At 39.4% G+C, this 24,764-nt stretch overlaps 1 protein-coding gene across 1 annotated transcript in view; it reads left to right on the top strand.

The window, feature by feature from the left end:
• Positions 1–24,764, top strand: part of slit3 (slit homolog 3) — a 228,619-nt gene that overhangs the window by 76,355 nt on the left and 127,500 nt on the right. The gene's annotated exons all lie outside the window — the stretch shown is intronic.

Genomic DNA, 24,764 nt, shown 5'->3' with positions numbered 1-24,764 from the left:
CAATAAACTCCCTTTTATCTTCCCACTTCCACATTTCTGCTCCCCCATTACAGTAGGAACGTATGCATAGTCCGTCAGAAACTTTGTCTTATCTCCTGATCGTTGTTTAACATTAGAACTAAGATTGAGGGAAAATGTAATCGTCAATGTCGAAGTATTTCGGATTTGGATATGAAATCTTTGGGTTCACATAAAAAAAACTAGAAGTTATTGAAGTTTTTGCTTCTTGTGTTTCAGATGTTTACGCTCTATTCGTCAATCTTTTGAAAGGAAAAGCCCTAAAGATGATTTAAAAGAGCAAAAACACTTTGCTTGTCGATTTTTTTAAAGTATAGGATGTAGATTTGTAGATTTAGATTTCAAAACCCTTCTTATACAAAAAAACGTTTTAAAATACGTTTTGAAAACAGACTTCTTCTACCCTTTGCCATTATTCTATTCATTGTCTGGTCAATAATCCAAATGTATCAAATATCAGCTGTGTTCTTTGTCTCTTATCCATCTATTATTATTTCCACACTTCCTCCTTTCCCTTCTTCATCTGCCCTTTTTCATATCTATCTGTTATCCATTAAATAAGCTTTGATTAAGTGGTGAGATCCCTCTTTTCTTTTGGCTTTTAGCAAAGATAATAGGAGAGGTCGATGACTTGCACATGTCGACGGAGATGGTTAAATGATAGAGAAAGAAAGAGAAAGAAGAAGGGATAAAAGCTAAAGGGAGGTGAAGGTGAAACTGATGGCTTATATCAGATGGAGGGAGAAACACAAGAACCAGGAAAGAAAGATGAGAGGGAAGAAATGCAAGCGGAGAATAAGACGTTGAAAGATGACGTAACTTTTTCATATTACCTTGCGTGGAAAGGTTTCACCGTTGTAAAATGAAACTTACGTGGGCTAATGGAAGGGCAGGTCTTCATTATTTGATGCATTCTTTACTCGCCACATCTGTGTCTTTCTTCATCTCTCAGTTTCTGCTTTCTTTCAATGTTCAATTCAATAATGCCCTGTTGGCACGAAAGCAAAGAACAGCTTCTCCACCAAAGCATCAAGAACATTGTATATCTCTCTGTCTCTTTCTTTATCACTGCAGTCTTTCTTTCCCTTTCTTCTTCTTCTTCTTCTTCTTGTGTTTCCAATTTCTCACCTCCACTTGTTTCTCTTCTTCTTTGGAGTGTCAGCCTAATCTTCACTGACGTATCAGTCATCGCTGCTTTGTTGCTCCTTTCAACCTGACCTTTGTGTGTGAGCACGTGCGTATTCATGGGAGCGCATGCGCGTGTATGAATGTGTAAAAATATTAACACGTCACCTCACTCCCCTCGCTGCTGTTCATTGATGGTGATTAGGAGCAGGTGTTGGCTCTGGGTTTCAAAACACACACAGATATATACTCTCACACACACACACACACACACACACACACACACACACACACACACACACACACACACACACACTCACACACACACACACACACACACACACACACACAGGCCTACATGCGCTTGATAGCTGTGATTTATGGGGGCTGGGACCTATGGGTTTCTGGAACAACACGGTCTCGCCCTCGAAGATAACATAGGAAGCACGCACATGCACGTAATGCACACATACGTATGGCATATACGCACATAGATGGTCACACACACACATTTTGATCTGACATGCCTTTCAGCTCAGAGGTGAGCTCAGGCGTTTAAGATCTATTGATGAAAATACTCCTCATGGAAAGTGCACTTATTCATCTTCAGGAGATACAGGCCCTTCACTGCAGCTTCCTTAATTTATATCTCTGTCCAGCTAAGGCACCTGAAATAGCATTCTTGGACTGAGCGGGCATATTTTAACGTCAAACTCAGTCTCTGAAATGGCTGGACCATTAATCCTTTAATCTTCTGACAGTTGGAAAAGAGAAGAAAATTGCCCATAATGTGCTCACACATTACATGATTTAATACAAAGAAGTAGTCTAGTGAGGAGAATGCCCTGAATGGTATTACTGATAATTGCTCAGTATTTTATGAGGCTGTTACTTTGTTCAACAGTGCATTTACACATAACACATCAACTGTGTCTCAGTATAAATGAATAACACTGTAGACTCGGTTCAGTCTCATTTCACACAACAGTTCAGCAGTTCACAAGTGGCGTTTGATGTTATGATTGTTTTAAGTGTCTATCGTTCAAGTGTCATACTTCCCGTCAGTCCAGATAAAGGGGTTCCTGTTAAGCATTTTTACCTGGTGTAACATATTAAAGCATGTCTCCCTTTTAACATTTGTATTAAAAAAATAACTTTAATATTTTTTTACCTCAGTCTTCTTTCTTATCAAACAATATTAAGGCAAACAGCGCACACCTTTCAAATATATGAAATCAGTCTTTAAATAACTCTAAGCTTTCAAGTTATCAACAAGATTACAACTTTGAAAGTGATTTTTATTTAGCATAAATCATTTTATATGTGTGGGTCTGAGTCCAACTAAAAGTTAAAACAAGAAGCGTTTCCTGGGCAACTGGTCAAGTTTTCTAAATATCTAAAACAGAGGTGGAAAGTGTGAAACTTGAGTAACCCACAGTCAGAATGGTAACAATTATGAGAATAACACCAAGTTTAAAAAACAAGTTTTATTTTAATAAGCATGAAATATGTACAACTTGACATTTAAAGTGTCTTCAGAAGTATAACGTAGCTTATTAGCTGAGAAAAAGATGCCTAGTCTCCCTCTTAAGGCCATTGTGTCTATTTGAGGAACATTTAGGTCTGCAAGGCACAGCGGCCACCTGAATACATCCATCTGAAAATCTCTGCAGATTTTACATGAAAGACTGCCAGCAAAAATGAGTTTAATGAGGACGGCATCCAGTGTTATTTTAACAAGGACAATAATACACACAGAAGATGCACACGGTCACCAAATAAATGAAGCTTTTCACACTGCGCTTCAGACCAGAGCGACCCATGTAACAAGTAGTGTTAACTCTAACAACTTGAATGATAATGAAGATAGCACCTCTCTCTGAGGTTGAGAACACATTTTTTGAACTAATTTGATTTTGTTAAGCATTTCAAAGGTTGCGTTTACAGTTGGATGGAAACACAGTGATAGAGAGATAAAGAAGAACATCAGAGACAAAGAGGGTGAATCCCCGGAGTCCTCTCAGTGAGTTTCAGTCTGCGGAGCTACAGACAGACCATTAGTACTACTGTCAGTACTAATTATTCCCCGTAGACATCGCATTACTCTCTGTTTCCTTCCAACTTCCTGCAAACTCTGCTCAGTGCAAAAGTTTCATCTTTCAGTCTCCGTTTGTTACCCGCTGCCTCTGTTTATCTGTCACTCTCTACCAGATCTAGTACAGCATGAAATTATTATTTATTCTTCTCTGTTACTCTCTCTTTATTTCTGTAGAACATTTTCCCTCATTTTCGCTTCGGTTGACTTTTTTTAACCCATTGATGTGCTTTGGTCAACCTCCAAGCTTAGGTAATCAAACAAGATAATATAATAGCAAATAATTAATTAGTTGATGAGAAATTAGGAATGGCACACACACACACACACACACACACACACACACACACACACACACACACACACACACACACACACACACACACACACGAACACACACAAACACACACACACATGACACACACACACACACACACACACACACACACACACACACACACACACACACACACACACACACACACACACACACACACACACACACACACACACACACACACACACACACACACACACACACACACACCTTGGTAATGATTGAAAAAATGCAGTTTTTGCTACAGAGAGCTAATGCATTGGAACAGCTTCACCTAACATAATGAAGTATTTAATTCCCAGACGGATACCACTAGTGTGTGACGTGCGTATGTGTTTCAATTGGTCACATTGTGGGGAAAAACCCTTATTTTGGAGACTTGTCTTCCATAAGAGCACAAAAGGCTGATCGACAAAAGGTTAACTACTTTTCATTTGTTAAGATCATCAGGTCATTTTACCCTAATCCAGTGAAAGTGTACACCATGTCCCCACAATGACACAAAAACAAGTGTATGTGTATTTATTTATAGCCGAGTATGTGCTCCAACATGATTAACTATAGCTGCCTGATTTCAATGAGCCATGGTACAACGTTATTTACTTTTTTAATAAATACATCCAGTGTGTTAATAGAGTCCATCCATCAATTTTCAACTGCAATATATATTTAATGGAGTCTAACATTTAAAATAGTTATATGCACTGTTGAATGTATTATTAACATGAAGAGAAAAAGATGCTGACGTATGACAAGAATAAAACGAGGAAAGAAGAGTGAGAGAATAAAAGATAGAGCTTGGTGGTTCTGTAGCGGTCTAATAAGCACAACGTGTATCACGAACAAACTGTGTTGCCTGTTCCATGTTTTCTGTGGCACTTTGATCTCAGCAATCTAAATACTGTCAAGTGAAATGGCATGAAAATATAACGGAAAGAAAGAAAAAAAAAGAGAGAAAGAAAGAAAGTAGCATAAAGAGTGGAAACTTAACAATTAGCGTGTGTAATGAGGCGGGCGGTTTGTTTGGTGCTAAAGTGAGCGGGGCTTTATGGATGGTTGGTGTTCGGCTATGTGGGATTGGCAAGGTGTTGGAGAGGAAGAAAGCTTTGAAGTTTGAGGAAGAAAGAAAGTAAAGAAAGTAAAGGAAGTGATACATAAACCTACTGCCATGTAGAGTGATAAGGGGATATCATGAAAGGTAGGGATGGAAAATGAGTTGAGGAACTTCCCTTTAATAACTTAATTATTTCTTGATTTTAAAATACTAAACATTTTAGTTTGGTCCAATCAAGTGTACAGTATCATGTTCTTGTATAAAGCAATGCTGAACATATGTACTATGAGGCGTGTGGCGCAGTGGGTTGTGCGTAGGTGTTCGGATAAGGTTCAAACCCCACTGCAGTCAGCATGTTGTGTCCCTGGGCAAGACACTTCACCCCAAATTGCTCCTGTTGGGACTGTCCACAGTATTGAGTATGTAAGTCGCTTTGGATAAAAGCGACATACATACTCAATACTGTTACAATTAAAGTAACATGTAATGTAATGTAGTATTAATCTGCCATTCACATTATGTACGCTCCAGAACCTGTACTGTACATTCATACACTGGAACACATTACATTTTCACATAACCCCATATTAATCTGGACATATATAGATAATTAGCCCAATACAATCTGTTGCATTGCTTTACAGTATGTGAACAATGGGATGAAATATAGTGCGACTGGCAGCTTGGGGTCTGATCATTTTCTTATTGTACTTAATGCTAATTGCTTTCTATCACTCGACACAATAATTCATCTCCCAAGGCGATTTGAATGTACTGTATGTCATAATTAACAAATACATTTATGTTGCAATATATCTTTAATGGATATTAAATATATCGGTACCAGTTTACAATAAGACTACCCTTATAAAGGGTTTACGAATAGTTTGTAATTAATTAATTAATTAGGTTGTGAACACTTTATAAATCTTTAATAAGCTTTTATAAGACATGAGATAAACAGGGCAACTGTGACCGGTTGCTTGCCAAATAGTGAGCCCACATTTATCTGTACTGCTAAGCCTTATATTGGCTACTTAGCTTTCTTCGTCTTCTTTATCAGCCAGCATCCTTGGTATCTGTTGCTCATGAGTTGATTCTCGCTAAGTAGCCAATTTAAGGCTTAGTCATCTTGCCAAATAGTGAGCCTGTGTTCATGTATTAAAACTGTTCGAACTGGTTTATAAATTATTCTTAATGATTAATAAAGTGTTTACAACCTAGTTCATAACCTAATTATAAACCCTTTATGAATCCTTTATAAGGGTAGTCTTATTGTAAAGTGGTACCAAAATATCTAAGGGATAAATAAGTAAAGGAGAAAAGGTTTGTTAAATGAAATGAGAGCAAATGGGGAGAAATAGCAAAGATATAATTATACATTTTAGATAATAAATGTTGCTCTCTGAATCCATGGTAACTCACAGTAGTGACTAACACTGTTTTGATTTTATGATGAAAGCACCGGAAATAAGGCTAATAATATTTTAGGGCGTGTGTGGTGGCCATGTTGGCCAATTACCACTTTTGTAGAGTAAATGAAGAGTGTAACCTTAAAGAGAGATTTCCACCACTTACAAAAAACAAGTGATGTCTCGCCAACTCTTATGAAAATCAAATCTGACATTATGAATCAATTTAGAAAACGACATGTTAGTGGCTGCTGTGATTTAAGACCTCCATATAAAATGCAAACAGTATGAAACTGCAGCTATAATTGGTGATGTAAGAGGATGAATCACAAGTTTCCTTATACGAAATGACTCTTCGAGTTGAGCTCTCCCCACACTTTGGAGGGTTAAACAAAACTATATGAACTGGATTTCAATCTTAAAATAGCTTCCCACCATTAAAACACAACTTCCCGCATTAAGTACAGTATAGACCGGAGCAGATTTAGGAAATGTTTCCTTCACTGGACGTGTGGTGTTTTGCAACGGAGCGTATTCAATCTAAATCCTTTCTGAATAGCATCAGCAGAATCTGACCCCCTGTCTGCAATGAAAGATAAATCCATCAAGTTTAGGTTTTCCTTTTCAACTGATGCAGATTGATAGTGCTGCACTGGGAGGTAGACACACACACACACACACACACACACACACACACACACACACACACACACACACACACACACACACACACACACACACACACACACACACACACACACACACACACACACACACACACACACATACACACACACACACACACACACACACACACACACACACACACACACACACACACACACACACACACACACACACACACACACACACACAAACATGCACCTAACCTACCCATAGTTAATCATATGAGTGAAGGTCCACCGGGGATGAAGGAGCAATCTGGAATATCAGTTGGAACGTGTTTATTTGTGTGTGTGTGTGTGTGTGTGTGTGTGTGTGTGTGTGTGTGTCTCCATGTGTGTGATTTGGCCCTTTGCCCTGTCCCTCCACGAGCCACGCGGCAAGAGGTCCTACTCAGGATTATCTCTATGAGTCTCACGCTTGTACACACACACAGGAACACACACACACTTACTCCTCCAGTCCGCTGTGGGTCATCCACCAAACCGCCTGTCAGCCTTAAAGCCCGCCTCCAGCTGTCAGGAACTTCCTGTCCACTTCCTGTTGCTGTCAGATGCAACACAGCGGCCTTCTTCTGCACATAGACTTCTCATTCATTCATCACCATTACCATTCATTCTAATAGGAGCTTCCTGATATAATACCTTATTTTACCACCCCTTTGGTGTCTTTCATCATATTCCTGCTACAGCACACGGTCATGTCTTGCACTTATTTGTCCCCGTTGAGAGAAGCCAGTTTCCCCAGTTTGCCCAGTAATGTTTAATTGGTGTAATTAACCTGTTACCATGGTAATTAACCTGGGCAACAGTTCTGTCAACATTATAATGACACACAGATGGTACCACTGCTGCCAACCCTGACACATGGACATGAACACACACTATCCCACACACACACACACTTTTGGAATATTAAGAACACACAGTTACCTGCTCATATATGTCTTTGCACTTTGATGCACTCTGATGTAGACACACACAACCTGAATAGGGTTATGTAAACACACTGCCTTTTTAACTCTCTTTCACACCCTCACACACACACACACACACACACACACACACACACACACACACACACACACACACACACACACACACACACACACACACACACACACACACACACACACACACACACTGTGAACACACATGCAAAGCTATAGGCATACGTACTGAATATTTGAACATACAATGTACGTTTATTAAGGTTTCCATTATCTCTTACCATTGCAATGATTTACAAGAGTGCAAGCTACATTATTTAAATCAAGCAAATAAAATAGGGCTCAATGGAATAATGCTTAGTAATACAGTCAACACCAGACCATTTTCTGACGTTTATTCTATAATTTATTTTCAATTGACAACCCTGCCTACAGATAGAAAACAGTACACATTAACAATTACAATCTTTGTTATTTAAACCATAGCTAATTAAATACACAAAACTTTAAGTTATAGATACAAAACCACCGTCTTCAGCTGATGTTACTTGAACTACAGGCCAGTATTACTGTTGTGTTTAAAATCAGTGTTATACATTTATATTTTAACCACATTGAATGCCATTGACAATACATTTGGATCTGTATTAGTTGAGTTACTATCAACACCTGTATTTCAGTGTGGGACAGCAGTATTCTGACCCTTCTGTTAAAGCTTGAATCATATATTGTGCCTTTAAGACGTGCCTCTTGAACGAATAGCAGGACTCTCCTGATCTTCAGGTACATTTTCCCTCCCGAGCTTGATCACAGTTCAGCATCCCCTCGATGAACATAAGGAACACTGACAGCTCACACAGCGGCTGCCATAAAAAGTCACCATATGGAACCGAGTATTAATTGTATGAGGATTTACGGTGTCACCACCACAGCTCGCCTCGGCTCTCTGTGTTGTTATCCCCCTGACAAGCTTATATAGCTTTCAAATGGGAACAATAGAAATTAAATGATTCTGGACAGCATTTTCAGACGGTGTAATCAGTGGAGCATGATGGGGGCTTTGATTTGATTACTTCCTGGTGTTTCGACCAATCAGGACACGTTTTTTCCTGCCAACGCAGTGTCTGAATCAATAAAAAAGAAGGCCCTGTCAGAATTATGAAGGAGCTATTTTAATACATCATGAAGAGGATGATTGAAAGTGAAAAATGGAGAAACAGAGATAGAGAGAACGCTGAGATAGAGGAAAAGAAACAACTTGGTGCTGATGGATGGACCCAGAAAGGGACTTTTATCTTGATGAAAAGCAGATCCCCATTAATATCCCTGTGTGTGTGTGTGTGTGTGTGTGTGTGTGTGTGTGTGTGTGTGTGTGTGTGTGTGTGTGTGTGTGTGTGTGTGTGTGTGTGTGTGTGTGTGTGTGTGTGTGTGTGTGTGTGTGTGTGTGTGTGTGTGTGTGTGTGTGTGTGTGGGTGTGTGTGTGTGTGTGTGTGTGTGTGTGTGTAAGGGTGTGTAAGGGTGTGTAAGGGTGTGTGTATGTGATAAGTGTGGGCTGGGACAGTTTGATGGCTGTTGAAATAGTTAACAGGCGGTGACGCTGCCTCCCTCCTCTCACCTCTAGCATGGCGGTCCAATCAGTTCCACCCTGACGAAGAGCAGGACTCTCGTATTTGCACGATCACACACTGATTACAGCAGGATGGCAATGTACTGTTTGCCACTCACATAACTTGTGTTTTAGTCATGCCCATATACTGTAAGCCATGTAAGGGATACATATGTAAGATTATAAGCATATTTAATTTCAAAATGAATAATCAAGTTCATTTTGAGCAGAAAAACAATTGTTTTTCCCACAAAATGACATTTAATTTATTTTTGCCATTACTTCCAAAATTGACTTACAGTAATAGGTGCAATGAGCAACCATGAGCATACACATCCAGAACAGAGCAATAATGTGTTTTATTTGAGAACATCATAACCCAACAAAATTAGATTTTGTTCACACAGTCCCCAAAAACATTTCCTGTGTTGAAAATGGTCTAAAGAATTGCTCAATGCATGCTATAATATAGAATGATATATATTTTTGAAATACTGTTGAAGTTGGCTTTTATAAATTAATAGAATTGTAGGTGTAGTTCTTGAGTGCATGCAAAATGTAATTATGTCAGTGGTAATAGACTCAAGGTGCCGATTGTGGTGAGAATAATAAACGACATACTTGTGCATATTTTAAACCAGTATTAAGGACTTGATTTATTCAAATAATTCATGGAAAGCGTTTCACCTTGAGTTCGGGGTAGGAGGTGAGCTCAGAAGTTTGTGTGGTAATGACATGATCTACACACACTTCCTGTCTGGAAGTGTCTTGAGGGAGCGTTTGTGTCAGTCTGGGTCATGATGAGAGAAAGTGTCCACAGGGACAGTGAGGCGAGATAGGAAACAGACTCTGCCTCAGATAAACACAGTCATCCTAGTTGTCAAGGTCGCAGTGTGTTCACAGGTGTGTGTATTTGTGTGTATGCATGCATGCTGCCTTTGTGTGGTTGGTTTGGGAGAGTGTGTATCTGTGAGTCATTGAGGGCACATCTGGAGAAATGTCGCTACCCTTTTATCCCTTCCTCTTCCAGTAAGTTGTCTCATTTAAATTTGACAATTCCAATCTTTAACTGCAGAGTAAAAGTCAACATTAGCAATTATTTGTGCTTAAGTTGTCATCTTTGACATAAAACATACAATATGCACAATAAAATAACGTAAGTGTAAAGCTTCCCCTATTTGGTATTTTTAATTTACTTTCTCCCCTGAAGCCTTTTTTCTTATCTCTTTTCCTGTAAGAGAATCATTTATAGGATCAACATGTCAAACTTTACAGCAAGTTTTGATTTAAAAAATGCCCATTGCTCTACAGTGATAAAGACATGCTACAACTGACAGACTGAACACACTGCGTTTGTGTTTTGAGGGTACATATCTGTGTATCTTTATGTAACCAGACAAACAGTATGAATAAACATAACACATACATATACATAAATATCCCCTGGGGTTTGTTGAGGTATGGGGACAGTGAGGTGTTTCAGCATCTCTGGATCAGGTTGTGCTTCATGCTCATCTCCACAGGGTGGCGCTGTGCTGTAGTGTTTCCAGCCTCTTTGATGTGGGGGGTACAGGTGGGGCAGGGATGATACAGCGATAAGGGTGTGTTGGGTTTGCGTTACCTCCTGGATAGAAAGCAGTCAGTGCCTGCAGGCGGTCACATTCACTTTAAAGGGACTCCAGGCTTGATTGTTGCTGAGCCTGAAGGGAACTAAACAGTGAACAGATGCAGAAGCTTTAGTTTTCAGTAAGCCTGCGTGGAAAACCACACCACCCTCTCCGACTTGCTGTTTCTCAGTATATTTTTTATTATTTCTCCATTACTACTCTCTGTTGTTTTGTCTGTCTCTTTTTTCTCTCTCTCTGCCAAGCTAAGTCACCATAAGCCTGGTTAATGCCTCTTCATGTAATCCACATGTAAATATGAAACACAATTATACTAATGCCTAATTCCACTGAGCCCTAAAGAAGGCGGCATTAATTGAAACGGGACGTATTCCTTTGGTGCTTCACTTTTCCGTTTGTCTTTGTTTGGATATGTGGATTGAGGGGATTTGTTTTTCTCTTTATACCTTCCTTTCTCCCTGAACATATGTAGGTATTTTCTTGTGTCTGTATCGGCATGAACTCATGGAAATATTCGGCAACGTTTCAGTTGTTTAATATCTTACAGACCAAGGCTCCAAAGCCAGCATTTCTCTCCAAAATCTCTCTGAGTGTAAGCAATGGATCAAGTGAGAAGACGTATTTAAGCTGGACAGAAGTCGATGTTGTAAAGTCCTTCTCTTTCCACCACATCTTTAAAGAATATAATGAGATCTGAACGCAGAATAGTCCGTGCACTTTTTAACGTCTTTTCTACTATTTTGTTATTTTTTACTCAAGATTCCCTCTGTTTCCGTCCTTCTCATTACCAATACAAATATATTGATCACACTCACTCATGAAATGTAGTGAATTTGAATTGTTCTGGAAGTTCGTCAGCCACTTAGTAGCTTTAACAAGAAAAATCACACTTGCTGCCCTATTGTGAACTTTGCGTTAAAGCGTTTTATGGATGCTTTTACCGGAAAACATCAGATGTTTTTTTTGTAGGAGCTACAACACGTTGCTGTAACCATTCCTAAGAGGCAGACCCCGACTGAGCATTGGGGAAAGGAAGACAAACAGATGGACAAATTGGTAGCGGGGCAGGCAGAGCGACTGAGAGTGATAGCTTCCCCACACTGCTGCTAAATTATAGCAAAAGGAAATGAGACACAGAAAGCAAAAAAAAATGACATAAAAGATAAAAGGAGAAATAGAAAAGACAAAGGGCTGGGGGATTTCCAGTGAACTCAGTGCGGATTCCTGCAGTCTACGAGGGATTTGAAGTTAAATAAAAATGATTGGATCAAGGTGACGTGTGCTCGACTGTTGGCAGAAGGACAAGACGTCATACTGATTTCTTTGTCGGTTTTATCTGTGTAAGGGTGGCTGTGCTTTTTATTTCGATCTGGATGTCAGCAGCTTGTTATTCATTTGTTCTCCTCTTTCTTCTTTTTGTCTCAACCTCTTCTCATTATATCGCTTGGTTTTATTCCGTCAGAATCACATTATAATAATCATAATGTTGTAAAAACATCTGATATCACCGTTATTGACTTTTGAAGGCATATGTAGCGCATTCTTGTTGAAAAACTCATGTCCTAAAACTAAATAATTGGCGACAGGCTATTACAATTTCAGAACGACAAAGCCTTAACACACAATAAGCTTATTTCAAAGTCAAACAATCATAAAAATGAACCCGATGGGGTCAGAAAAAAGACAGCTTTTCACAATGAAAATTGTTAAGATCATAATGTTCATTGCAATTTAAAATAAAACAAATCTTTCTTGCAAATCTTTCTACTCATACATTGTTGTAGATCTCAGTACTACAGTATCTCAACTCTGGAACTCCCTGCCACTACACATCCGACAGTCTGATTCCATAACAACATTCAAAACCCAACTCAAAACCCACCTGTTCAAACTGGCATTTTCTTTATAATCTGTACCCTGTGTCCTTTTGTGTCCTTTTGTAGTCCATTTCCTGTTGTTTGTCTTGTCTTACCCTGGCTGATACTTCACTAAATCCACTGTTTTAATTGTTCCCTATATTGCCCCTATGCCCCGTAAGGTGTCCTTGGGTGTTATGAAAGGCGCCCCCCAAAATAAATGTATTATTATTATTATTAGTATTATTAGTATTATTATTATTATTATTATTATTATTATTATTATTATTATTATTATTATTATTATTATTATTATTATTATTATTATTATTATTATTATTATTATTATTATTATTATTATTATCTACACTGTAGCTACTGTGCATACTGTATGACGATAAAGCCTTGAATCCTGAAGCCTTGCTCTGGCCAGGTAATGGCTCTAGCAAAATGGCTGTCATAAAAAAAAAAAACCTGGACCAGCAGCTGTGGGATCAGCTGGTAGTGAAGCATAGTCATTTTCAAGGGTTATTAAAAACACAAAGTAATTCTCTGCATGTAAAAGAAGTCCTCAATAAATCCTGCAATACAAAACCTGTGCCGCTTCAAACCGTCCATAATGTAATGAAGCCGAGGAAGCACAAAATGAGCTTTTTTGCATATATTTATATTTTAATGAATGAGCATGTTGGAGGGATAATATTTCAACCATTGTGCTGGATCCCCATGTGTTTCCTCTCTCCTCCATTCTTCTCTTTCGCTCTCTGTACAGAATGTTGATTTTGTTTGTCAGGGGAAAACCGTGCAACACTTGTTCTCTGTTACGCTTTGAGATATTTCTCTAGTGCATTCAAGTTTTGCTTTTCCATGACCAGTTGATGTCAGTTTCCATGACAAAGATTGGAAGATTGTTAAAATAAGTCCTTCATTCCTCCTCCTTTCTTTTTGCATTTCTGCTGCTTTCTGCCTCAGCTTCCTTCCAATCATGACGCAGTTTATCAGCGAAACTTTACTCAATGTTTTATATTTTCTTTTTGCAAATTCTCCTTTTTCTTCTCTATATCTTGAATCTGTTTTATTGTCTGAATTTCAAAAACGTCTCTGTTTCTGCTCATAGTTTTTCCAGATTTGTATAACAGCGGATCAGCGATATAACTTAGGAAACCATGTTTTAAATTCAAATAAATAAGTTATATTTTCTGATTTGTCGTGCTCAATAAAAAATGTCAAGGTCAAATTTACTTTGTTTGTTTATCTTGATGAAGTACACTGAAGTAAACAAAAACACGAACATGGTCATTTCCCAGCATAGCCAGACCTAAAATCAATTCTAAAAAAACATCACAATCCTTGAAAAGAGAAGCATATTTAAGAATGCAAATATGGTCCTATTATCATAATATATTGGTGAGTAAAGAGAGCAGGGACATTGGGAGGCAGGGGGGAGAAAGGGAGAGACACAATGAAAGGGACCAGTCTGAAAGCCAGACAAGTGAAGTGGGGCTGAGCAACAAATACAGGAATAGTACATCATGTCATTCAGTCTAAAAGTCTGAAAAAACTCTTAATTAAAGCTCTACAGTGTTCAGGATTTAGATTTGAACATAATAGTTAGAGCATGATTAAAGAGTGTTCTTCATTAAAGTCAAAAGGGTGTTAAATTCAGCCTCTTTATTTCATGTCTATGCCTCTGCTTTATGTCTGCTTAAGCCTCACTCTCCTTATGTCATGCCGCTCTTGATTGCCACAGCTGAAGTCGCTCAGAAGCATGTCTGAGGAGTTTTGAAGCTCACACATCATAAAGTCCTTGTGAGTGAACATTGAGCCAGGCCAGATGAAAGTGCTTCATGACCCACAAATAACAGCACATTAACACAGATGCAGACGGAGGCAAAGCATGACAGACAGACAGACAGACAGACAGACAGACACGTGACTGTGAACGACTTTTATGGGAATATAATTAATTCAACTGGATTCGACATAAATACTGTTTCACTGCTAGAGTCGGCATAAAATGGAGTCATTAATAAATAAAATTATGTTTTTACAGTGTAGAAGCAAGTCTATGCCTGACAAGGGACATCAAATGTTAATACATCCAACCATGTGTTTAAAATTGGACATACTTTTAGCGTATCTGGCAAAAGGAGGTCATGTAATGTTGAACGGCAGCATGACATGCTTTTTTTACTTTGGAAGCAGCAGAAGTTAACAAATTAACAATCGGTTCCCTGCAACTTTCATCACCTCAGCCAAATGTAAACATCTTTAAATATTTAGGGTTCTTTTCCACTTTATTCATCCATTTCAAATAGGCATTAGTAGGACCTTTCATGGAAGGAAAAGCACAGGTTCAAATATTAACATTCACATTTTAGGGTACCGGTACTTGTGCTGAAAAGCTAGCACTGTGGTTTTCCAATCAAATTGTCTGCTGTGGAAAAAAGCTCATGTTAACTTGATAAAGAAAACAGACAGGTACACATGCAAATAGGAAAATAAGTGAATGTGTGCATGTTGGAGTGTTTAAAGTGTGTTTATGTCTGCGTGTGCTGGGTAACGACAGGTATGCAGCCAACTAATTAGTTCTGAGGATTAAGCTGAATGATAATTGGATTTAATTAGTCTTTTGTTCTCTTTCTCTTCTCTCAATTTCCCAGTCTCTCCTGCTCTCAAACACACACACACACTAACTCTGTGTGTGTGTGTAGGCTAGGTGTACGTGAGCCCTGCTTTCGTCCATTAGAGACCCTGTTAGCCGATCAGGCGTAGGTGTGCTCAGCCAGTCGTGTCTCCTCGTTAAGGTGGGCTGCTATGCTAACGAGCTCAGGGGGGTTTACACTAACGAGTACATGTGTGCTTTCGCACGCTACAGGGAGACAGGGCGAAGTTGTGTTTGCATTTGTGTGTGTCCCGTTCTGTTTGTTTATACAGTACAGGTTGAAGTCGAAGTGTGTGTTTGGGTGTTTGAGTGTTCCCTTTCTAATTTTAAAGTGGGTGTAAGTAAAGGTGTGCGTGCCTGCCTGCTTTCTATTGCTTCCGTATGCCACAGTAGTGATCCGCAATGTCTCTCTCCTTGCTCTCTCCAAAACACACACACTGAGCTTCCACCTGCTTAACTAGCGAGCATCTGGTGTGATGAACTGGACTGTAGACGTGCTCTAGTGCGTGTCGATTCCTCTCTGCACTTATTTAGGCTGCAGTTACCCAGACACGACTTCTCTGCAGCGCTACATTTCCTCGGAAATCCTGGGGCAATTTAGAAATCTTAGTTCATAAATCAGGACGTGATCCCTCACCTGCGTTCCACCTACTCAACACTACAAGTTACAAATGTCAGACTGTCTAGGAAATAAGTAAAATGCAGTGATGGAACCCTCGAACCAGAAAAACTACCAATCAAATGTGACTTATTTGGTTATTGCACTTTAATTCAAGTACGGTAATAACATTTGTCCATGGCAAATCTGTCACAACATCTTTAGAAATAACCAGCCCAAAATATGTAATATACACTCAAGTGTCTCATTCTATTTTCTTACATCACACAGGGTATTGCATCATGACATGTATCATACAAATCGGTTATAATCCTCTTTCTGTGAGCAAACAAATATTATTTGTGGTTAAAATATAAACCTACTGCTTTTTCTCAGCATGCAGTTATGTGTGTGTTTGCGGAAGTGCCTCTTTGTGAGTGTGTGTCTGTGCTCTTGGCATAGTATTTTAGTTTGAGATGGAGGGGCTGATAACAGCTTCTGGAGGTCAGCCAGGTCTGAATCCTCTCTAACTTTTTTACCTTTCTTGGCTTGTAGAATGTGTGAATTTGTGTGTGTGTGTGTGTGTGTGTGTGTGTGTGTGTGTGTGTGCGTGTGTGTGTGTGTGTGTGTGTGTGTGTGTGTGTGTGTGTGTGTGTGTGTGTGTGTGTGTGTGTGTGTGTGTGTGTGTGTGTGTGTGTGTGTGTGTGTGTGTGTGTGTGTGTGTGTGTGTGTGTGTGTGTGTGGGAACCTTCCTTGGCTCAGACTCAAGAACAGTGGGTGGTTTTTCTCTGTTTCCACTTTCTGCCAGCCCTTCTTCAATCCCTTTCTCATCTCCTACGTTATTTATTCGTTCTTTTTATGAAACATGTTCTCTTTGTTATTTGTAATAATTTACATTTTCGCATCTCTAAATCCTATGTGGTTTACTTTGCTTTTGATTTATGATTTTATTTTATGATTCTTTTACAACAAATCTCAGTTCTTCTCAGCACTCACTTTCTGTCCTTCTTCTTATTTCCAGTCTCTTTCCTCCTCTCCTTTTCTGTCCTCTCTCTATGTCAGTGTCGCCACCTCTTTAATAGGTGTCACCTGCTAGAGTAATGACCAGGGCTCAATGTGCCATAGCAGTAATTTAACACTGTCACACGCACACACACACATGCTGAGGCACACACAGTGATGGATTACTCTGGGGACTGTTGCAGAGGTGCAATACGTAGGAAGGTCCCACATGGATAAGACAGCAGTAAATGAGTGTGTGTGTGTGTGCGGTGTGTGAAGCAGGAGTGACCACTACAAATTCAACATGCTACGAGAGGAGAGGCAGCTCTTTCCAGTGTGTCTTTTTTAAACTGGTTTCGCAGAGTTCGATTCCAGTTTTATGCGGTTGGGACCTGGCTTGAGTGGCTTTTTGGTGGTTGCTGGAAGACATTTTAAAAGTAATAATCAGCGACATGGTAGTGAGAATAAATGTCTGCTTTGCCACTCACCATCATCATCTGATGTGACTCAACAAGGGCCAAATCTATAAGCCAATTCAAGCTTTTACATGTGGTGATCCAAACAACCGGTTGCCAAATCTATAAAACTGTATATGTTCATAACTAAAGAAGTGTACTTGCAATATAAGCTGAAATTCATGAAGCACTGCTCTAGCAAAGTCCTATCTTTTAAACACATTAATGCAATTTATTTTCTTACTCAAAGTTGACATTAAATTCATGCAGACTTTATCCCTAATCACCATTTTAAATGTCAATACTTGTTACCTTCTGATCCACCAATCTTGAGAATTTTCAATCAGAAGAGTAGGAAAGTAATTTCATCAATTTTCTTGGGCATAACATTTGTTTCACTTATGTCTTTATGTCTTTATTAGGATCCCCATTAGCACTAGCATGAGCATTGGCTATTCTTCCTGGGGTCCTCACACACTCAAAACATACATAAACATACATACAACACAATTAAAACAAAACAGAACAGCTCATCATTTCAAGCAATTTACAGTGCTGTATGAAGCGAAAACTAAAATGGTCATCCAATTATCGCCATCCTAAGGCCAAACAAAAGGAAATACAAATAAGTGTACATAATAATATAAGCATACATAGCCACAGGCACCGTTCAAATGTACTTTATAATACTTAAATATTTTTTTAGCAACCATTTGAAATGTACTTGAGAATTTTCCTGAATGATGTGAACCGGTAAAGAGCTCCAGCTGATCATGGCTCTGTACATGACTGTTTCCTGTCCCATATTTGATTTAGATTTGGGTAATACAAACCTTCCTTCTATTGTATGTCGTGTTTGATAGTTATGTTTTGCATATTGCGCTATAAACCTTTGTGGTAATATATCTGGTGAGTGAGTCACTGTAATATTTCTGACCCAAATCACTATTATGCGCATGTTTAATGTCATAGCGAATTTTCCTCCACCAAGCATCTGGTCTTTACAGAAGTAGTTCTTATGGTGTTTTTGGAATAGACACAAGAGAAACTCAACAGCTAGATGACCAATATGCCATGATAAAGAGTGCAACCTACAAAAAATCTGACCGTGTTAACAGAATACTTAAGAAAAATACGTCATACTGTTTGACGGCCCTGTGTTCCTTTGTGAAACGTGGTAGAAATGGCGAGGAGGACTGCCACTTTCATTATTTGCCCTGGCTCGGGCAGATGATTGATGCAGCGCCGTGTTTGAGTTTACCCTGGGCCGGTGTTTCAGGAGAGGGAGCATTACGTATAGCTGTACTGTAGGTGGTCGCAAACACGTAGAAACACACGGAAAGATCAAAACATCTGACGGCTCTGGGTCATTAACACCACGCACACACACAAAGTCTCAACCTGGAAAGCGGTGGCATGGTGGAACAGAAATGTTTTATGTTCCTTTTCAACACCTGGTTGGGAAAATGAGAGCGAGACACGGCGAAACACTTTGGATAGAGAGAGGGAAGAGGGGAAAACGGCTTTCTGCGCGCCCATGATGTCTGCGTACCATGCAGTGTTTATCATCCACACAAAACTTTGGCGCTGCGTTTTCCTATAAAGGTTGGCAACACATCAGTCATTCACATAAAGACACGCACGCAACCATGAATACTTCACACAGGCATGACTCCTGAATGGGATTTTGCACGCGTGTAACTATAAGCTCCATATTTTTGCAGTATTTTTGAGCCTTTTTGTGTTTTAATGCTTGGGCTTGTGTGTGTGTGTGTGTGTGTGTGTGTGTGTGTGTGTGTGTGTGTGTGTGTGTGTGTGTGTGTGTGTGTGTGTGTGTGTGTGTGTGTGTGTGACTGAGTGTTTTGAAAAGCCCTTTGACGGTCGACTGACAGTTGAGGAAGATGGATGTGTTGCAGAAACTGGACAGTGGGGGATCGGAAGCGTCTGTTGATTGTGTGTATTTGTGTGTTTGATTGTGCATGAGCCTGGATCAGTGTGTGTGTGTGTGTGTGTGTGTGTGTGTGTGTGTGTGTGTGTGTGTGTGTGTGTGTGTGTGTGTGTGTGTGTGTGTGTGTGTGTGTGTGTGTGTGTGTGTGTGTGTGTGTGTGTGTGTGTGTGTATATGCGAACGGGGGACACCTGCTGACTGATAGACATTTCAGTCTTTCAAACTTTGGCAAGAAGAGATGAGATGACCATATGTGTGTCATAGATTTCCTCCTCAAATATGTATCCATAGCAGCAGCGCAGCAGTAGACACAAAACAGAGACAGACTCTGGACTCCACAGAGCAACGATTACTTCCAAATACCACTCGTCACCTCCATCAGCTGCTCCCCAGTTCCTGGACGGTTCTCAAACAAGCAGAAAGAAAAGGGATTAGGTCTTCACACTGATTTGTACTTAAAGGAATCTCCCATGTGACCCTTTAACCTGTAGGTCCTTTGTTGCAATCATGCAGTTAAGAAACACTTTACTGCCTGGCTCATGACGAAAAGTGAGAAGTAGTATTTTATTTTCTGTGGATTGCTATTTTCCTCTTTGAGCACTAAGCATCTTACTTTAGATAGGATGAACTTGTTTGAAATAAGCTAACATCATTTGTCGTACCTATTTGAAAATCATATCTTAAATTCAGCTGGTGTAGTTTGACATCAGAGGATGAGTGAGATTTTGTACCATGATATTTAACTCATTAATGACAGTGTTTTGATGACACAGTAAACTTTAACATGTGGATAACACACCAGTTCAGTGTGAGCAGAAACACTAAGTGCAGTTAAGTGTCTAAGAGATAACATGTTCCTAATCTGTAGACATTACACTGCACTGCATGCTATGTCTTAATAGACTCTTATCTTGCATCTCCGCATGGTCACATCATCTGTGATCGCAGAACTCTTGTTATTTAAATTACATATATTTGATGTATTAATAACTGTAGCTGCGGTATATTTCCAGTGGTTTGACTGTGAGTATGTCTACATTATTAGAGCCACAGCAGGTATCAATTACAAAAATCAAAACTCTGAGATTGCAGACGTGTGGTTTCTGTTTGCCGCTGACAACATGTAGCTATGATTATGTATTTATCATGCAGAGTCCAAAGGAAAACATTTCATGGGAAATTTGTGAAGGAATGAGACAAGTTGATGGAGCTGGACAAACATGAAACATGTCTGTGTTTTATCAAAATAAAGGACTAGTGTGTATGAACGTGTGTGTGTGTGTGTGTGTGTGTGTGTGTGTGTGTGTGTGTGTGTGTGTGTGTGTGTGTGTGTGTGTGTGTGTGTGTGTGTGTGTGTGTGTGTGTGTGTGTGTGTGTGTGTTTATACCATATAATCATACAGTAATCAGACGATAAGCAGAAGCACAATAGAGCATGACTTGGAAAGAGATAAAAAACGCAGTATGTAAGCATTGACGCAGACTTAGGAAAAGGTCCATGTGATCAAAAACATCTTAAAAATAAATATTTGTTCATAATATTTTCACATAGCAACTATTGAACTCAATATTCTTGGAAACTAATTTATTCAAATCTGCTTCCAGTCAAAGAAATGAACTGATCTTACATCCACGATCTGGAACATGATTTGACCTTCACATCTTGCAATCAGTACAGTATGTGCATATTTGAATGTTTCATGAGTGTTGGGAAATGTAGATTGATCCCCTACCTGATTGCATAATGTGATTGCAAATACTGTATGTCAATATTGGACCATCTTGATGAATGGATACCAGCCACGCATTATCAGTACTACTCTTTGTTAATGAACCTTTGCATATATCAGAGTTTACATGATGATTATAAACCTACAATATTAAAAAAAAATGTTGTTATACTCTGTAGTATTTCGACGTAATCAAGTCATTCTTTTTTACCATAAAGAAATCAACGTTACTATGCTGCTGATATTACAGAACCACTCAGTATGGATGCCTGATCCCTACAGCAGACGAAAGACCGACATGTTGGAAACCCTTGCTCTGCACTGACAGTGGCAGCCATCGTAAAAGTCCCACTTTATGAATTTTGGATTTTACATTTGTCCAGATGTTTTTGAATTGTTCACAGCACCAAGTGAATGTATCAAAAACATTGATTCAGTTCAACCCATACCATTCCTCTTGACTTGCTCAGAAAGAAACAAAACATGGAACACCTCCTGTATGTTTCCACTGCAGCCAATAAAAAACACATTTTCTTTGCTGAACATTTCACATCTTACACATAATGTTACCATTCTTCCAAAAGAGAGCATGTGAAAAGGTAGCTTTGGTATAAATCATACTTATGAGAATGACTTTCTATACAGGTCATTTTGTGCCCTCCTATGCAAGAATGCATTGATGTATTCCATGATGTACTGGTCAGGCAGTTAACCTTCGCCCTGCATTAGATGAGATGGAGATCATTTGCCATAAATTACCCAGTCTAAGTGAGGTTATTCAGTTTATATTCAAGGCCTACAATTATTTCCGAATTCCAACAGCAGATTGGTTTAAAACAACCTTGCTTTTGCAGATAACCTTTTAAACAAAATCCTCTCTACAGCCATATCCCCTGTTCACACATTGGGTAATTTAAGGTTTGCAAGTTAATTGGGAGACACATAAAATGCCAACCCCACCTATTAACGCAATGGACTCCTTCTACTTGACTTTGTCTGAACGGCAAATGCCCACAGACAATGTCAATGAGTTTTTTGTCATCTACCAACTTCACCTGAATTCGAAATGAAGAAAAAGGAGAAGGGGAGCCAATGAAAGAGACACACATATCGTGACAGACAGTAAATGCCACTAGGGTAAACCAGCTTTTAAAATCATTATCAAAGCTCCACAAACAACATAACACTACTCTGACTTCCTATTGGTCACTGTATTTCTCACACACACACAAACCCTGTTCAGAAAACACACAGAGACTCACATGGTGGTCTTGGCGAGATCACAGTTGTCTGTCAGGAGAATCTGTGGTAGTGAGATGGGAGATCAGCATCATCAGTGGAGTACATCTTGGAGCCATTGGCTGGCTACCATTTTTAACCACATACAGAGGGGTACCCCCCAGAATAACACACACAAACACACACTAGAATATCTCTTGTCAATCCATTTTAGATCAGCAGTTCACATGAAAGATAAAAGAGCATTTGAGCATGTGAGGAAAAAGAAAAACTGAAACAAAAAGGGTGGAAGAAGACAGAAGGCAGGGCAAGATGAAAAGAAAAGAAGATAGATGGACGAAAAGAAGAGAGCCTGTGTGAGGGGGGGGGGGGGGAGGGGGTTGGGGTTAAAAAATAAAAGGATGGGGTCCTGTCATCTCCTTGCCTGAATTGTTTGCCACGTTGCCCCTCAACTTCACTCACAGATGAAAGCTCCATCCTGTCGTCCAGACACGCATCAGGACACACTCTCAATCAATCCCCCAGCATTCTCGCACGTACGAACTGATACGCATGCTCTCCCTCTCAACACGTACACACACATGCACAGGTTCCCCCCTGCTGCTTTAATGACTCCTATTGGTCCGGGCAGTGCTTCTCCCTCCATATGACTTCCATGTGTCTAGCTGTGAAAACTACTGTACTTCAGCTTCAATCTGTACGACTCTATACAAGCCCCGAGTGGGTCCTGCTAAGGTGTCAGGACCAACCAGCAACACATGGTAACCTGACCTTCGCCTCCACCACGCACCTTATGTCTCACAGGTGTCATTCATGCTAGCCAGGCGCACGTTCTTATGTTGGGTAGCAGCCAGTTTAACTCCTAGTAGCTAGAGTAGGTGCATTACCATGTTTAATCGGTACCTGAAAGCAACACAGAATACATTTATTTTGCAAAACACAAGACCTTTATTATTTCTGACCTCTTCAAAAGCAAGCCGTGGCTTTTCAAAGTGCGGTTCAAACCACCAGGCAGCTGTTGGTTTCAGTTATTTCCGTATAATAATACTTGAGGGATCATCCATCATGTTTTGTTGCTTTTATTTTGTTGTCAAAATGCTTTGTCTTTTGAAGCATCTGGAATTTTCGAGTTGGCTGCCAAAGAGCAAGCTAAAAAATGTAAGAAAGAAGAAACAAACAAACACAACGTTCTTTTCACAGTGAGCTAATTGTTTGTCTTCTGGTTTTCATTTCAGCAAAGCAGTTCATTTGTGCAGTTCTTTTCGAAAACCATCAACCTTGATGTTTATTGGTGCATGCTCACAGCTCCAATAACATATCTCATAGACAATTTAAATAAATATAAAAAAACTCTCAGGACGAATTAATGTTGAACAGGTGTGTTGGAAGGAAGTTCAATCTGAACAACAATACAACTACTACATAACATGATTAAATATTGACCTTCATAAGATATAACGATGGACCTGACTGTCAGTTTTCGGTGTTTTTTTGAACAATTATATTTGACTCCAAAACCTTACATTTGTTTAACTTTTATTAAATCAATTTTTCATACAGCAGGTAATCTGATTGAGATACGGGGTCTCATTCTCACGAAACGTTGTAACTTCCAAGGTTAATAACACAGTGTTTTTGAATGCATATGTGTTTGGTTGTGCAAGCTAAGTGTCCAGGGCTTGAGGTGATTAGTGGTTATGTTGATGCTGCTGGACGTGGTTTTCGGGCTGCTACGCCTCTACTCTGGCATGTCTCTGTGGCCATATGTGTCCCATAAAGGTGTCAAGACCGATGCACCACATGGTAACCTCAGTTCAGCCACTTCTGTGGAATCTCTAGATCTCTTCTGTCAAAGCCTTTTATCCATAAGATTAGCCGGTTTTGACTTGTAATGATTTGAAGTCGAAGTAGAAGGGGTTCATGAAAAGATTCAGGGCACACAGACAAACATTCCCCTGGCAGCGATACAAGAGGAACAAGCACTGCGTACATGAGGTGTGTGTTAGGTGAGAGACAGAGAAACAAGAATTGCTCAAGAGGCTACATCAATGACACAGAGAGGAGAGAAAGCACATAGAGAGAAAGCAAAAAGATATACAAACTGAGAATAAACAGAATGCTTGCAGACTTGGCATGTTAGTTTAGCGTCTACATTTATTCCTTATTTTTTTTAAAGTCTCCAAACATTTATATTAGTTGTCGGCTTCATCATAAAAAAGGAAAACTCTAACCATATCTATTAATATTCTCGTAAAAGAGAAGATAACTGAAGATATGGCAGGGGGAAATTCAGATTGAAAATGTTTTTCAAGAAGGGTCACATTAAAAAATCATAAATATGTGGAGAGACTTTGGATATGTTGCATGC

The sequence above is a fragment of the Notothenia rossii genome, assembly GCF_949606895.1.
Source record: "Notothenia rossii genome assembly, chromosome: 3".
In the NCBI taxonomy this organism is placed as follows: Eukaryota; Metazoa; Chordata; class Actinopteri; order Perciformes; family Nototheniidae; genus Notothenia; species Notothenia rossii.
Note: the sequence above shows the minus strand (reverse complement) of the source record. Positions and strands in the feature narration are given on the sequence as shown.